The 16,701-nt window shown below is 44.8% G+C and overlaps 1 protein-coding gene across 2 annotated transcripts in view; it reads right to left on the reverse strand.

Annotated features, from left to right (window-relative positions):
• ZNF384 (zinc finger protein 384) overlaps positions 1-16,701 on the reverse strand; it is a 309,260-nt gene that overhangs the window by 199,951 nt on the left and 92,608 nt on the right. The gene's annotated exons all lie outside the window — the stretch shown is intronic.

A 16,701-nucleotide genomic window follows, 5' to 3' on the forward strand; every position in this document is an offset into this window, starting at 1 on the left:
CTATCTTGGTATTTTATTTTCATGAAATGGCTCATGGTCCCAACATATTTTAAATACCAGAGCTAAAATGAGCAGGGCAACCCAAGGGATTTTTAAATTCTCGTCAAAATTAGGGAATCGACCAACTAATGAGATGGTTGCCAATTATAAACCAAAAGTGTAAGTGCAGCCCTTTATGGGGCAGGTCTTTGGAGTTATGTAAAAATCACGGCCCTGCAAACAGAAGAAAATTGCTTCCTAAAACGTTTACTATACCTACCACCCTCTGCATCGAATACTATTGTACACCACAAGGTAGGATTTCAGTTTTTAGAAGATCTTTTATTGGTTAGTCCACTGTTACTGTGGGCCCCACTTTGGCTGTGGGAAGAAAAGGCTTTTAATAGATCTATCATTTTAGATTGTTTAAATTTGAATGACGCATTACAAATTCTATGGTTATTATATATTAATTCCTCTCTAGAAAATCTGCTCAAGCTATCAGCATAGTCGGATACCTCAAAAATATTGTCCCAAAAAAGAAAGAGATCAAAGATTCCTTTTTGCAACATAGGCTGGATCTTAGATCAAAGGCTGACCAGAATAAACTGACTATCGAATTGTACAAATCTTTTAACTTGGAGGAGTGAGCTAATAATTACCTGTCATATGTGACTTATGTATAGCACCGTTTCGTGCTACTGAGATTGAGCTGCGGCATCGCTCATTACCTGGTCGCAGTCCCAAAAATGAAGTCCCGCCCACCTGATATGGTACCATGTCCCTTTCATACCCTGTTTTTACCTTAAACCATTGATTGCTGCTCATAACATTAGGTCACACAAAGTAGGAATTACATTTTTAGTGATACTAAATGATCCTCTAATATGTTATAATGTTGCCCTGTTTATCCTGAACTCAATTAATGTGAAGAAAAGTATTCTGTTATAGTGTAACAAATGAATCAATTTTAATAATGGTCAATGTAATTGTATTTTTTCAGATGTATTATTATTGTCTGTACTTGTGGCTATTTTTTCTTGGATAGCCGAATAAAGATTTGAAATGAAATTAATGGCCGACTAGCAGGAAGTTTGCGGTTTAAATAGGTATAATTAATGTGAATGGTGAGATTAAGCACTGTGGAGAAGATAATTTCCTACCAACTATGTATACTGCTATTGCAATGATGCCTGCATGCATCAAAAAAATATAAAAACACACAAGTTGCCTACCAGCCAGTATATCAGGTAATTCATTTTAATAAATAATTAATGTTGAATCAATTAGGGGACAAGTAACAGACAAACAGGGAGAATTTAAGTTTTCATCGCATAAGAATTATGTTACTTACCCTGTAAGCATCTGTTTGTGGCATGTTGTGCTATAGATTCTCATGCTCTGCATACTCCTGCCATCTAGTTTTGAGTTCGGAATTGTACAAGCTGTTTTTCTTCGACGAATTGTTTTGAGTAACGAGCTAGAATGACTCCCCTGCTCTGTGATACTGTACATGGGCACCGACTCCTTAGATTTGGTTTGTTTTCCCGCAGATGAGTGAGAAAGGAGTGTAATGAATGTGTAAAAATAGAGAGGTCTGTGCTAATATGTGAGTATATGATAGAGATGTGTGAAAACATAACTGCAAGAGCCATAAGCATCAGAGGAGGGAGGACACATGAATCTACAGCACTATATGCCACAAACAGATGGTTACTAGGTAAAAATCCGATCAGTGTGTATGTAGATACACATGCTCTGCATAGGGTGTGAAGGATTCTCTCAGAAGCGGTGGCTGGGGGGTTACAGTAATTTGAAAGAGTATGAATCGCTGACTGACCTACATTGGCTTGTTGGCGTGCTATAGTGTCCACAGAGTAGTGTTTAGTAAATCTGTGTGGTGTAGACCAGGTAGCTGCTTTACAAATGTCAGCTATTGGAATATTTCCTAAAAATGCCATAGTTGCTTCCTTTTTTTAGTGGAATGTGCTCTAGGAGTTACAAGTAAAGGCCTCTTGGCTTTAATTTAACAAGTTTGAATGCATTTAACTATCCACCTAGCTAGGCCTGATTTGGATATAGGGTTGCCTTCAGGTGGAGAAAAAGCCACAAAGAGTTGCTTTGTTTTTCTGAAAGCTTTAGTTCTACCTATGTAGAACATAAGCTCTCTTTTAACATTCAAAGTATGAAAAGCTCTTTGTGCAACAGAATCAGGGTTAGGGAAAAAACAGGAACCACAATGGATTGAGGTGAAATTGGGAAACTACTTTGGTAGGAATTTAGGATTAGCACGAAGAGCTAGTTTGCCCTTATGTATTTGAAAGAAAGGTTCTACTAAGGTTAACAACTAAAGCTTACCAACACACTAGGGAAGGAAACAACTAAAAACGTCACTTTCCATGATAGCTAATGAAGAGGGCATGAATGCAAAGGCTCAAAAGGAGGACCCAAGAGCCTTGTAAGTACAATATATAAGTTCCAAGAGGGTGCTGGAGGAACACGAGGTGGGATAGTTCAAGTCCTTCCATGAATGCTTTAATGACTAGAATCCTGAAGAGAGATAGATTCTGTCTATTGTGTGGCATAGGCAGCTATGGCAGCAATATGCAATCTAATGAAAGTATATGTTAAATTGGATTTTTGTAAATGAAGCAAATAAATAATATCCTGACTGCGGCCTTGAGGGGATTTATTTGTTTAGGATGACATCTCTAGTTGTGGGTCTGCCTGCTTGTTTAAAAATGTCAATTCATTCTGTTGGCAAGTTTAGGTAACCAAATTCTAAGACCTCAGATGCCAGACCGCTAGGCTGAACATCTTGGGGAATGGATGTCTGATTTGCCCTTTGTCCTGAGTGAGAAGGTCCGGCCTGTATGGGAGCTTCTCGTGTAGGACTAGTGAGAGATCTAGTAAGGTTGTGAACCAGGGTTGATGTGCCCAGGTGGGAGCTACAAGGATCATTTATAAGGATAGTTGCTTGAGTTTCCGAACCAGAAATGGAATGAGAGGGTGAGGTGGAAAAGCATAGGCAAATATCCCTGATCAATTTATCCATGTGTGTTGCCCTAGGATAAGGGGGGAGTTGCAACTTGGGAGGCGAAGATTTGGACTCTTGCATTTTCGGCTGGGGCAAATGAGTATTTGAGGAAACCTCATCTTTTGAAAGTATGGAAAGATAACTGGTGGATTGATTTCCCATTTGTGGTTTTGCTGGTGGGTCCTGCTAAGCAGCTTCGCAAGAATATTGTCCATTCCTGGCAGATGTTCTGCCAAGAGATGAATGCGATGGTGAAGATCCCAATTCCATATGGTCTGAGCGAGGTGACAGTTGACATGACCCCCCCACCCCCCAGTTTTAATAGTTAGTACATGACTGTCATATTGTCTGTGCGGAATAGCACAATCTTGCATGAGAGATGAGGAATGAAAGCTTTCAGTGCTAGGAAGACTGCTTGAAGTTCCAAGTAGTTGATGTGAAGGGACGGCTATCTGACATCCCACCGACCTTGTATTGTTAGGTGTTGGAGATGTGCACCCCAGCCCATTTGTGACGAGTCAGTGTTTAGAATGATTTGAGACACTGGGTCCAAGAAAGCCCGCCCCTTCAATAGGTTGTTGGTATTCCTCCATTGCAGAAAACAATGAGTGCGGCGGTCTATCAGCAGTAGATCCTATAGATGACCCTGTGCTTGAGACCACTGGCGAGAAAGACACTGTTGCAGTGGGTGCATGTGTAGTCTTGCGTATGGGTCTATGGCAATACAAAACACCATCATTGCCAGTAGATGCATGACAGTCCAAACTGTGGGAGTTTTGTTCGGCTGAAGTGAGATAGAATGGTTTGAAAATTCTGTAACCAAGCTGGATTGAGATCAGCTAACCCCAACTGTGCGTTGTGTTGCCCCCAAGCATGGTTTTATCTGAAGAGGTTGAAGGTGAGATATGGGGATATTGCTGGTATACCCCAAGCGGTGGAGTAGATTCACTGTCAACTGAATGTGTTGTTGACATTGGTGATGAGTGCTGGCGTTTAAATGAGCTAGTCGGCTAGGTATGGGAATGCATGAATGTTTTGTCCTCTTAAGTGTGCTACCACTACGGCCAAGCAATTTGTGAAGACACGAGGAGCAGTAGTGACTTAAAACAAAAGAACTTTTAATTGGTAAAGTTTTCCTGCTATTCCAAACCTGAGGTATTTGCGATGAGCAAGGCATATGGGTATGTGAAAGTAAGCATCCTTTAAGTCCAGTGTGGTCATAAAGTTGCCCTGTTGCAGAAGGAGAATGGCATCCTGCCGCAGCGCCATGTGAAATGTTCTGAGAGGATATGATAATTGAGGTGCCTGATATCTAAGATTGATCTTAAGGACCCGTTCTTTTTTTGAATGAGAAATATGAGGAGTATACTTCTGTGCCCTGCTGGTGAATAGGGACTGGTTCTGTCACCCCTTTTGAGAAGTACGGCTTGGACTTCTTGTTTGAGAAGTGCTAGATGATCTTGTGATAACCTGTTAGTGAGAGGTGGGATGTTGGGTGGAGTGGTAAGGAGCTCCAGACTATAACCACGTAGGATAATGGCTGGTACCCATTGGCCTATGGTGATGAATTCCCAGACTGGATGGAAAAACTGCATTCTTCCCCGACAGGTGTTGTGTGGTTGGTGGGTGAAGGGTGAGGAAGTCACTATTTGGTAGTGAAGGATGATCTATGGGTGGAAGACCCTCTGCCTCTATTGTTACCACCTTTAAAGGGATCCCTGAAAAAAGCTTTGGAGAAGGTGGATTGGCCCTTCTTCTGTTGGGAAGTGGAGGCGTCTGATGTATTAGTTTGCAAGGCACCCATGGCCGTAGCTGTTTCTGTGCCTTTCTTCTTTTTATCTAGGATGGCGTCCACCTGAGGACCAAAGAGATGTTGGGCATATTAAGGACCACTTGTTGAACTTCTGTCTTAAAGCTGGAACACCATAGCCTAGCGTGACGCCTGAGGACAAACTGGTATTTATTCCTCGTGTGGCTGTGTCTGATGCATCCAAGGCACATCTGATTAGAGTTATTCGGGATGGCCTGACCCTCTGCCACAATCTGTTTACGATACTCCTGTAGGAAGCTGGCTCTGTATATACTATACCAAAGTGAGGTATAGTGTACCCAGAGTCCAGTACACACTCAGCAAATGAATTCACAAACTCAAAGATTGAATTTCAGACCAATTGTTTTTGTATAAAAATGTTCTTTTAGTTATTTTATTTCCTAGAACCAAGCAAGCCTGGCACAGGTAAGTGATAAATACTTTGCAGTAAATATACAGTTGTAATACAGTTTGGATTGTAATTGTATATGCACTTTGTTTTGACTTTCAGTACTGTTACTGAGAAATGCAACGCTTTGTAAATACAGTACATATACTTTGAATGGGCTTTTTAGTAAAATGACCAGTACATTACTTTCAGATTACTTTTCTTACACAAAGTGCAGTATACCTTGGGACATTTCCTGTAAACAGGGAAGTAAAATCGTTTTTGTTAGTTAGTGCAATTTTAAAGAATTTCTTAAGGTTTTCAAACGCCACACGTAAAAACTTTTCATAGAAAAACAGTCAATGTTATCGTACGAAGGAAAATAGTGTTATTGGTTTAAAGGTAAGTACTTTGTTGTGGTAGTTGTTCTGGGCGTGGACTCAGGGGTCCCCCAGGGTCAAGGATGCACTCTTGTTACACCCTCAGCCGCACTAGGGCAGCAGGGTGCAGAGTGCTGAGGCCCAATGTTATCAAATGGGGGTTAGGGGGCCTCCGGTTGGTGGCTGCTGGCAAGCAGGTGACTTGGTTTTGAGAGCAGAGCTCCTGGACTTTAGCTCAGGTCAAATGGGAAACAAAGTAGCACCAAAGGTGCACCCTCAGCGGCACTATGGCGGCCGGGTGCAGGGTGCTGTTTCGACGTCAGATGCCCTGTTTTCAATCGGGAACCCCCGGTTTGCAAAGGCACTGCAGGCTTCGGGACGAAGGTCTTCTGGGTGCGACAACCACTTTGAGAGGTAAGTTGGGAAGTTAGGGGTTGGTTAGGCACCGTCGGTTTGGGCATCCAAGGCCGTGGGGCGTCTGGTGCATGGGTGCCTTCTGGGGTCGGATTTTCTAACCAGCTCCAGGTCGCGGTTGGGGGGACCTTTCGGATTTAGGCTGCAGGCGTCGGCTTGAGGCAGGTCATGAGTCGCTGGATCTCTGTTCAGGATCGCCAGGGGGACCTCCTCGTGATGTTTGCCCACTCGAGCCGTGGACTGTGGGTGCAGAGTGGGACTGATCCGCGTGTCCGGCCAGAACCAGAGGTTGCAGATGAACAAATCCGGTGTTCACGGGAGACAAAGTCTTTGTGGTTGAAGGCAGGCAGGTCCGCCGGGGTTTTCGAGATTGCTGGCTGCAGCACACACCGGGATTTCGAGGGAGCAGGTCCGAGGTGGAGATAGGCCGGTAGGGCTGGGGCTAAGTCAGTGGGCGTCTTCCTCTTGTTAGCTGATGCACGGCTGTAGGAGAGTAGGGTCTGCTATCCTATGGTCACCCCAAATTTTTGCTTTTTGCTTCACTGGTTTTTGACATATTGAGGCTGTGGGCCTGCCAATCAGACCCCCAGCCTGCTGTTCTCTCTACTAAATTTACACTATGCACCCTAGGTGCATAACCAATTGGAAGTGGATCACCCTGTGAGCCCCTGTACCAGTGTACACTAGGTACCCAGGGCATTGGTGTCTCCAAGGCCTGCCAGGGGCTGAAGCATGTATTATGCCACCCCAGGCTTGGCCTAACAAATTTGACACAACTGGCTGATCACTCAGCTGGGGTAAGTTGGTGTAACCACCTCTTACTTAGGTGTAGTATATCTATACCTAACCTTAAATGGGACACATGTTAACCTATAAGTCACTCCTATGGCAGGCCTTAACAATCCTGAAGGCAGAGTGCTTGGTTCCATGTGAGATGGTGCTCTGGCATGAGCTCAGCCTGTCTGCAGTGGTCGGAACCCTTTCCTTCTACTGTTTCCAGATATCGTCATACCATATACTCTTAAGTGCATTATGAACCTCGCGGTTAAATGCTATCTTTGGTTTGGCTTTATCAAAACTTGTCGAGTAAGGTGTTATACGAATTGGAATACTAACACCTCGCCAATTCTGGCGACGGGGTTAGCATTCCACCCTTCTAGAGGGACACGACATGTACAGTACCTGAAACCCGGGTAAAATCAGACATAGCCTCAGCTCCACAAAATGGATGCTGCCACCACAGACACAAGTCTGCCCTCCTGCTGCTGGGAGTCCTTCCAGCTTGGGAGGTGTGGACAAAGGGTTTCCTGCCAGGGGAGGTGCGTGCACCACCCCAGACAGGATTTTGTGTATTGGTCAGGTAGGGCTTGAAAGAAACCAGACATGCCTGTGGCTCACAAGGAGCCTCGGTGCATATGCCAGTTCAATCCGGTCCTGGGGCACACCAGTCCCGGGCCTGGGGCGAGCTGGACAAAGGATTGGGGGTGTAACCACCCCCCTTCCTGGTCCCACCCTTAGGGAGGGACCTAGCAGGTAGTCCGGCCCCTAGAATCCGCTTAAAGGTAGGAGCTGTGTCCTAAGACTTCAGACATCCTGGAATCAACTTGAAACTAAGAAGAAGACGGGAACTTCGACATTCTGCTGCACAGAAGACTGAAGGAAATCTCCCCTGTGGTCAGGGAGTGACCACCTTGCTAACGCAAGCACCATCCAGCGAATCAACGTCTGCTTTGCCGCCGCCTCCCGCCGGAGCCCGAGCCCAGAGACTGACAAGACCTGGACCTCCAGACCTCTCACCGCCCGATCCACAGTCCCTGAAAAGAGGAGACCCGTGGAGGCAACGAGACACGTGGAGCCAGCCATCTTGAAACGACCACGACAAGCTGCAAGTGCAACAACCGAGGCTCCCTCCAAGTTGTGCTTTGGGATCTGAGAAGCCCAACCCTCGAGCAGCATCTGCACCAAAGGTGAGCCCTCCAGCATCTCCACGATCTGCGTGGGGCCCTTCTGCATTTTGCCACTCGACGCGCCTAACCGGTTGCTGGCCCGCTGGCTAGTGGCCATCTTGGCGACGAACTTCAAGAACTACCCCGCTGGTCTGGTTGCTCCAGACTGGCCCTTGCTCCCCTCCAAAGGAGCAGTCCCTCTGACCTTGCTGGTCAGAACCATCAGCTTATCTTGTTCTCCACAACAATTGCTTTTGCCAAGGCTTGTTTGCTTCGATCAAGTCGCCGACACCGCCGACAGCGAAAGCCTGCGTGGGACAGCTCGTGAACCGACTCCTGGACGGTTCACGAGCCGTACCACGTGGCTGCAGAGACAAGCTACACCTTTCTTCCTGTTTGCACCCGACATCGCCTGGTACCCACCTTGTGCCACGCTGGTCACTGGCTAGTGACTGAACACTGTCCCCTCTGCTTACAGGTCTTCTACAACTCCGATCCACTCTTGGATCCACCGCATCCTTTCCGGACCGACTGCCTGCAGCATCTTTGTCCACAGGCTCCATTGACCCGATAGAAGAAACCCGACGCACTTCGACACCTATGCACCCGCTTCCTGTGGGTGAGGTAAAGCTGGCACTCTGGTGCCCAAGTGTAGAGTGACATCTCTAGTGTCTGTGTTTCCAATCTTAAGGTCATAGTCCATCCGGAAGATCCTTTTTTGCAGTAACTAATGGGTCGCTTCCCAGGGGTGGGTACACCCCCTATTATGCCATCCTCCAGTGGGAGAGAGGCACGAACATGACCCTGGTTGGCGGAGTCCCCCCCATCTACAAGATGGCAGAGACTAGGAGTTGTGCTTCACCTTGCCTCCCCCACCTCAGGGGTGCAGTTGGCAGGTGATCACACCTCTCTTCCTCACTTGTTTTTCCCGCCCAAAGTGGGAACCAAAACCAGTGGGGGGCAGTTGCTGAAAGCAGCAAGTGGCCTGGGGAAGCCCACAAAGGTGGCAAGCTTTTGTAGTTTCCCCTTCGTGAACCCTGCACATCCTGGGGGAGGAGGCTTGGCACCTCATCCCAGGATGTGCATGGTTTCACGCCCAAGAGAGCAGCAGGCTCTCTACCCAGGGGTCCAGAAACATGTCTGGTGGTGGCAGCTAAAAGCAGCCACTCAGCCTGGACACTAGTGGTGGGTTCGTTTTTAGGGGGCATCTCCAAGATGCCCTCAGTGTACATTTTTCATTAAATCCCACACTGGCATCAGTGTGGGTTTATTGTGCTGAGAAGTTTGATACCAAACTTCTCAGTTTTCAGTGTAGCCATTATGGTGCTGTGGAGTTTGTAATGACAAACTCCCAGCACCATATACTCTTAATGGCAGCACAGCACTTACTATGTCTAAGAATGGACTTAGACACTGTATGGGTACAGGGCTCATGCACCTGGACCCTCACCACTGGTATAGTGCACCCCACTAAAGGGGTGACTGATCTATGCCAGGGCAGTGGGTTGTGGGCATGGCACACAGATGTGTGCGATGTCGACTTTTCACTTTGTTCTGCACCAAAACAAGCAGCCTGCACAGGGTGTGTGTGTGTGTGTGTGTGTGTGTGTGTATAAGGGTACAGTACCTCTAAGGGTGGCACAATAAGTGCTGCAGCCCTTGGTTACCTTCTCTGGTCACAGTGCCCTGGGTACCTTTAGTACCATTTACCAGGAGCTGACCTGTGACCAGAGATGCCAATTGGGTTTTGTTTTCAATGCAGTTTTAGGGAAAGAACATAGGCCCTGGGTACTTGATTAGCAGGACCCCAGGGCACACTCAGTCAAAGCACATCAGCAATTCTGCAATAAGTGTGGGCAACCATGCCGAAAGAGGGCACTTTCTCACACTAGTGCACTATGAAATATTGTAACAGCTTTGTGTTGTGCTCCATGCATCAAAAGAGCATAAACTATAGCCGATGAGAGGTTTGGTTCCCTCCTCCTCCAAGTCACCTTAACTGCCTTCACTAAAGCATTGTAGAAAATAAATTGCCCCATACTAAGTCTATACTCATCATATACAATATATCATTGTTATATAGATCTCCCACCTTTAGAAACCAGACTTGATCCCAGACATGTGTGCTCTATGCTTCAGCACATTAGCAATTTAAGGCATGGACCACAGGGGTAACTTAGGTGTGTACAAGGAAGCATTTGCCACCCATGTCACACAAGTCAGCCAACATGTTTCAACATGCATATTAATCTCTGGTGTGTATCGTTTATAGTAGTCTTCACCATTACTACCCTTAGTAAACTATCTCTCATATAGCTTGTTGGGTCCATCGCCCCAGAATCTGTCTTTATATTCAACCATCAGGATAACCATGTCAGTTGTGCCAACGCATTGTAGGTTTGCAGGTTAGGAACCCCCACCCCAGCCTCCTTTATCCAAAAGTCTCTTGACCTCCTCTATTGAAAGACGTTTCCCATGGTTACCCCATATCACGTCTGATATTACGGTACGTAAAGCTTGAGTACCAAAAGCATTGCAAAGGAAAAATATACAAATCAGGGGAGGATGATCATTTTGGCTATTGCTACCCTACCCACTTGCAGGAACCTAGTCCAAAAGGTCAACACCCGCCTTTACAGCTCAAACAGCCTGTTCTAGGATGCCTCCCAAAAACTAATTATGGCAAATCTAAAACCCCAAAAAACACTGCTTCAAAATCTGGGAGATCAATGCAATAGACCTTGTGTGGTCATCAGGATCCCTCAGAAACAGTAAGGCATCATTTGTGTATAGAGCTGCTATATGTAGTCTAAGAAGATCAATGCCCCAGTTGCGACCGCGTGTCAATAACTGACATAGCAATGGTTCAAAAGCCAACACAAAAAACATGGGTTAAATGGGGCATCCCTGCCTCGTTCCCTTGCAGGTTTGCCACCTACTGGAAAACCCTTGACCAGTGCAAAGCCCAACTAGCGGTTGCGTGTATAGTAACTGTTCATTTCAATGTGTCTGGTTATTCCCATATTTGCCAGTGAACTAAACAGATAGAGCGAGACAAAGTGCCAAATGCATTTTCTATATCTAATGAGGCTACACCCAGAGATCCTTTCATTGAATGTGCAAAGTCCATAACATAGAACAACATGAGCAAGTGGACGTGTGTTCCAACCCAGGACGAAAGCACATTTGTATGTGGCATTGAATTCAGGGAGCTGCCAATTCAGTCCTGGTGATTAAACCCATGCCGGTTAATCAAAAGCATTTTTGCTCTCTTGCGCCTCCAAAGCAATGTTTAAAATTTGTGTCTGGTTCGGGGAGAGCTTGGGAATGGGGGTTTGATCTAAGAACTTGGTTTTGAGTGATTCTATTCTGTCGTACAGTTCTAGATAGTAAGCAGCAAATGTTTTATCCATTTCAGATTGGGCATTAACAACCAGGCCCAATTGTGTTAAGATGGCGCAGATTGGTATTTGAGCTGGGTCAACCCACCCCACGATGTTGCCTTCATTGTGTAGTCTAGTCACATACTCCTTGATATGTCAGCATTTTAGGAGTACCAGCAGGTGTTTGGCTGCCATCAAAAGTGTTACTCTCTGTCGCGGATCCAAAAAGAGGAAGCCGGTCCAGGAATCCTGGGTCTAGATATTAATTCCTAAGATATCGAAGGAACTTAACTCAAAGCTCTGGACCATTCCAGCTTCATAATAACAAGTTAAGATATATACGAGTCCTGTGTTCCTTCCTTCTGAACAACTGATTAGTAAGCCAAGGGTAAATCCTTATTATAGTGTAATCTAGTGATCCCAGATGTTTTCCTTTATTTGTTCATTCACTATTCAAATAGTCCATTCCACACTCGATTTGATTATACAGTAATTTTTTATTAAAGAATTGAAAGGACAGCCGACACGTGTTTCGCCCTTTTTGGCAGAATAGGCCAGGGCTTTCTCAAGGCTATGAAAAAAAACGAGACCTACCCCGGAAAAGAAATTAATATTTTATATTTATTTTTGCTCTAGGTACCCAATACTTGTAGTGCCTATCTCACTCACACCCTCTGGTGTTTCTGCCACGTAAGTGGAAAATCTAATATTATACACAGACCGTGTCTATTATTACAGGCTGTGAGAAGGGAAGCTCCTAAGTGTCTATGTGTTTCCCTACACTATTGTGCTGTAAAATACTGTTAATGGTAAAGCCAAAAGTACAAAACCAAAAAAGGTGTGATAGGCCGGCAGTGCCTCACGGAAGCAGCCCCAACGAGGTTTGTGTAGACATGTACTCGCCTACTACCTCCTGTTATCATCATCGGCTACTGCCGCCCAAACAGAAACAGGAAAGAAAGGAAACAATAAGGAGTGCTGGAACCCTCATACTAATCCTAATATCTAGTGTCTAAAAAACAATTTATATGGTGACATGTGTCTAATAATATAAAGGAAAAAGAGGAAATGTCGACCCAACAGCGGGGGGACTGAGTCTGATCAGGACCCAAGTCACTCCAATTAAAACCGAGCAGCACTACACTAGCTGTGTGAAACTTTATTCTATGCTGTGTAGCTGCTCATTAAAACCAACATGTTTCGTTGCCCAATTAAATTTGGCGGCAACTTCTTCAGGGCTAGGGTCAACTGGTCTCTCTGCGTCGCTAGTACAAACCAGCGATTACTTTATCAGCACCTGGGGGAAACAATTAAAAACACACACTCAGTATATCACCCATACGGTCAATACAGGTCCGTCACAAGTACATACGAGCAACTGCTCGTCCACCATGGTGCCTGCACCACAACTGACGTTCATATTTACCATCATAGATGATGTCTGTCAGCATACCTGAACCTTTGGTATGTGTGGATATATGTGGTATCTTAAAAACCTGGACTGCTTGTTCAGAGGCTGCGGAACCGCGTTTCTGGAAGGGCACAAAGATGTGACAGTTATTAGAGTGCCCCGATATGGGCTATCAAGTCCCCTCTGCTCATGTATCATTTGTCAACTCATTATCAATAAGCCATGATGTCATGTTTACAGGGCCCAGCAATGATAACTGTATTGTAGACTTCCCCTGATTATATTATAGCTTCAATGCATCTTCCCTATCGATGCATATCCATGAATTTGATATTCGATCGCTGCGCTATGTAATCCTAGCACTGCGACTGCCTGCTGCTTAGGGAAACCTAGGCTACCCGGATACCGAGCGGTCCTTCAATGAGCGCTTGCCGTGTGCTAACTCTAGAGTAGGGATACACCCCTCATTAGCGTGTACGAGTAGGGCCTGCTCCTTTACTCGCCCGGTGTGGTCTTACCTCGTCAGCCTGCTCGTCAGGTAGTAGCTCATCCTCCATCACTGAGGGGAAGGCTACTTCCTGTTTAAATGCGTCATGCGCGCAGGGATACGTTTCCCTAAGCAGCAGGCAGTCGCAGTGCTAGGATTACATAGCGCAGCGATCGAATATCAAATTCATGGATATGCATCGATAGGGAAGATGTATTGAAGCTATAATATAATCAGGGGAAGTCTACAATACAGTTATCATTGCTGGGCCCTGTAAACATGACATCATGGCTTATTGATAATGAGTTGACAAATGATACATGAGCAGAGGGGACTTGATAGCCCATATCGGGGCACTCTAATAACTGTCACATCTTTGTGCCCTTCCAGAAACGCGGTTCCGCAGCCTCTGAACAAGCAGTCCAGGTTTTTAAGATACCACATATATCCACACATACCAAAGGTTCAGGTATGCTGACAGACATCATCTATGATGGTAAATATGAACGTCAGTTGTGGTGCAGGCACCATGGTGGACGAGCAGTTGCTCGTATGTACTTGTGACGGACCTGTATTGACCGTATGGGTGATATACTGAGTGTGTGTTTTTAATTGTGTTTCCCCCAGGTGCTGATAAAGTAATCGCTGGTCTGTACTAGCGACGCAGAGAGACCAGTCGACCCTAGCCCTGAAGAAGTTGCCGCCAAATTTAATTGGGCAACGAAACATGTTGGTTTTAATGAGCAGCTACACAGCATAGAATAAAGTTTCACACAGCTAGTGTAGTGCTGCTCGGTTTTAATTGGAGTGACTTGGGTCCTGATCAGACTCAGTCCCCCCGCTGTTGGGTCGACATTTCCTCTTTTTCTTTATATTATTAGACACATGTCACCATATAAATTGTTTTTTAGACACTAGATATTAGGATTAGTATTAGTATTAGTATGAGGGTTCCAGCACTCCTTATTGTTTCCTTTCTTTCCTGCCGATGATGATAACAGGAGGTAGTAGGCGAGTACCTGTCTACACAAACCTCGTTGGGGCTGCTTCCGTGAGGCACTGCCGGCCTATCACACCTTTTTTGGTTTTGTACTTTTGGCTTTACCATTAACAGTATTTTACAGCACAATAGTGTAGGGAAACACATAGACACTTAGGAGCTTCCCTTCTCACAGCCTGTAATAATAGACACGGTCTGTGTATAATATTAGATTTTCCACTTACGTGGCAGAAACACCAGAGGGTGTGAGTGAGATAGGCACTACAAGTATTGGGTACCTAGAGCAAAAATAAATATAAAATATTAATTTCTTTCCCGGGGTAGGTCTCGTTTTGTTACATGGTCCTGAGAGGGGGGCTACCTACCCTTTGACCCCCTAGGCTCCCCTTTTTTGAGACTTTCTCAAGGCTAAACAGGTTCAATGGTCTTGCGCTCAAATGCTAATCATATATCATAAGAAGGTCCTCGGATAAGTCTGTGTCGAAAAAGGGAATCCCCTTTTTCGACACAGACTTATCCGAGGAACTTGTTTGATACTTTGAATAAATTGGATGTTTGAAATGCATTGAACTGCATATGATCAGCATTTGAGCGCAAGACCATTGAACCTGTTTAGCCTTGAGAAAGCCCTGGCCTATTCTGCCAAACAGGGCGAAACACGTGTCGGCTGTCCTTTTAGTTCTTTAATAAAAAATTACTGTATAATCAAATAGAGTGTGGAATGGACTATTTGAATAGTGAATGAACAAATAAAGGAAAACATCGGGGATCACCATATTATGCTATAATACGGATTTACCCTTGGCTTACTAATTAATTGTTCAGAAGGAAGGAACACAGGACTCCTATCTTAACTCGTTACTCTGTCGTACCTGAAACCACTTCATTTTCTAGAGCACATATCTGTCAGTCCACCAGGGTTAGTTCCTCGGTCAGGGTCATTTCAAATCCATAAGAAATGTAATTCGTACAACTGCAACCACAGTGTTTCCACGATCAAACACCTAATGATAGCCCTCCTTCATAAGCTGGGGACCTCCAACACCCTAGTCAAATGTGCTGTTACAATATCATGGGTACTGTGGAACTTGTGCTCTGTTAAATTAGGTTCTCCAAGCAAGTTCACAGACGAGGCCTAACAACATCCTCAAGGTTGCAGTGCAGAGTCCCTCCGACCTGAATGTGAATGTTTTTGCTTATTGCCAAGAGGATTGAACCAAAAGGACTGATAAGGTATTTATGCTTTACCTTTCTCAGGAATTAATTTAGTGTCCTTCAGAGCTATAACTTCTTGCAAGCCCAGTTCAAAGTCCATCTAGTTCTCTTTTATTAGCCTGCAAGATAGCCCTGTATCCGGTTGAATTTAGGAGGAAGACAGACATTTTATTATATGTTACTACTGAGAAGGGCGTTTTTCGAAACTTTGTGAGATTGCCAAGCAGAAATAAAGAACTTGATGGCAAAATGCATCCTATTTTTTTGTCTGAAAGCTACCAATAGCAGCACATAAGGTCCGACGTGCCTCCTTAGAGCTCGACATGCCAAGGATCCCTGCAATGAGGCACCCATCTCCCAATATTCAACACCTAGACATGGGCAGCGATTGTGGATCCTCGATAATGCCAGCAACATCTCCCACTAAATTTCCTAACTATGCTCACACCGACAGGCACCCTACCATCCAACTTGTAGACCACAACAGCAAATTCTAATGTTATTATCGTTCATCTTTTTTGTTTATGACAAAAACTGTTTATGCTCAAACACATAAGTGCATTAGACAAGAACACGCCTGGTATGGGAACACATGGAGAAAAATACTGCCTTTCAGCGGGAAATGGTATAGTCCAAAGCTCTGTTTTTAATATAAAATCAGGGCTTTCGGTGGTCATATCACTGAAAATGTAAGATTTGAAAAAAATATTGTCTACAGGTGCTCGTGGAAGACAATTTCTATGGACTGGAATCTAGAGAATGCTAAAGTGATTCTGGTATTTTAGTGCCCTCTGCTGATCGTTTCATATCAAGACAGTTAAATAGAGGCAGTTGAACAGAAACAAAGACCCTAAGTGGAAGCAGACAAGTCCTAGGGCTGATCTCCAAAGCCCACAATTCCCCCGTTATAGTTAGTGCAGGCAACTATAACTCACGTGACCGCAATCCTCTGCTGATGACATATGTGTCTTTATGAAAAAAAAATATTTGTAATATATGTATAGCTAAAATTTAATGGAAGAAGACATGGGCAAATAAGTGTCTAAATACAGTATTAGCATCAGCAGAAGATTGCGGTCACGTGAGTTATAGTTGCCTGCACTAACTATAACGGGGGAATTTCATTGGTTTTTTACGAGTGAAATGTCCAGCTAACTATAACATGTGTGAAACCTATGGTTTTTTCACTGAATTTGCAAGGTTTTTTAAATGCTAATTCCTAACTATAACGTGTGTGAAACCTATGGTTTT

Source organism: Triturus cristatus, chromosome 7 (genome assembly GCF_964204655.1).
Source record: "Triturus cristatus chromosome 7, aTriCri1.1, whole genome shotgun sequence".
Lineage (NCBI taxonomy): Eukaryota > Metazoa > Chordata > Amphibia > Caudata > Salamandridae > Triturus > Triturus cristatus.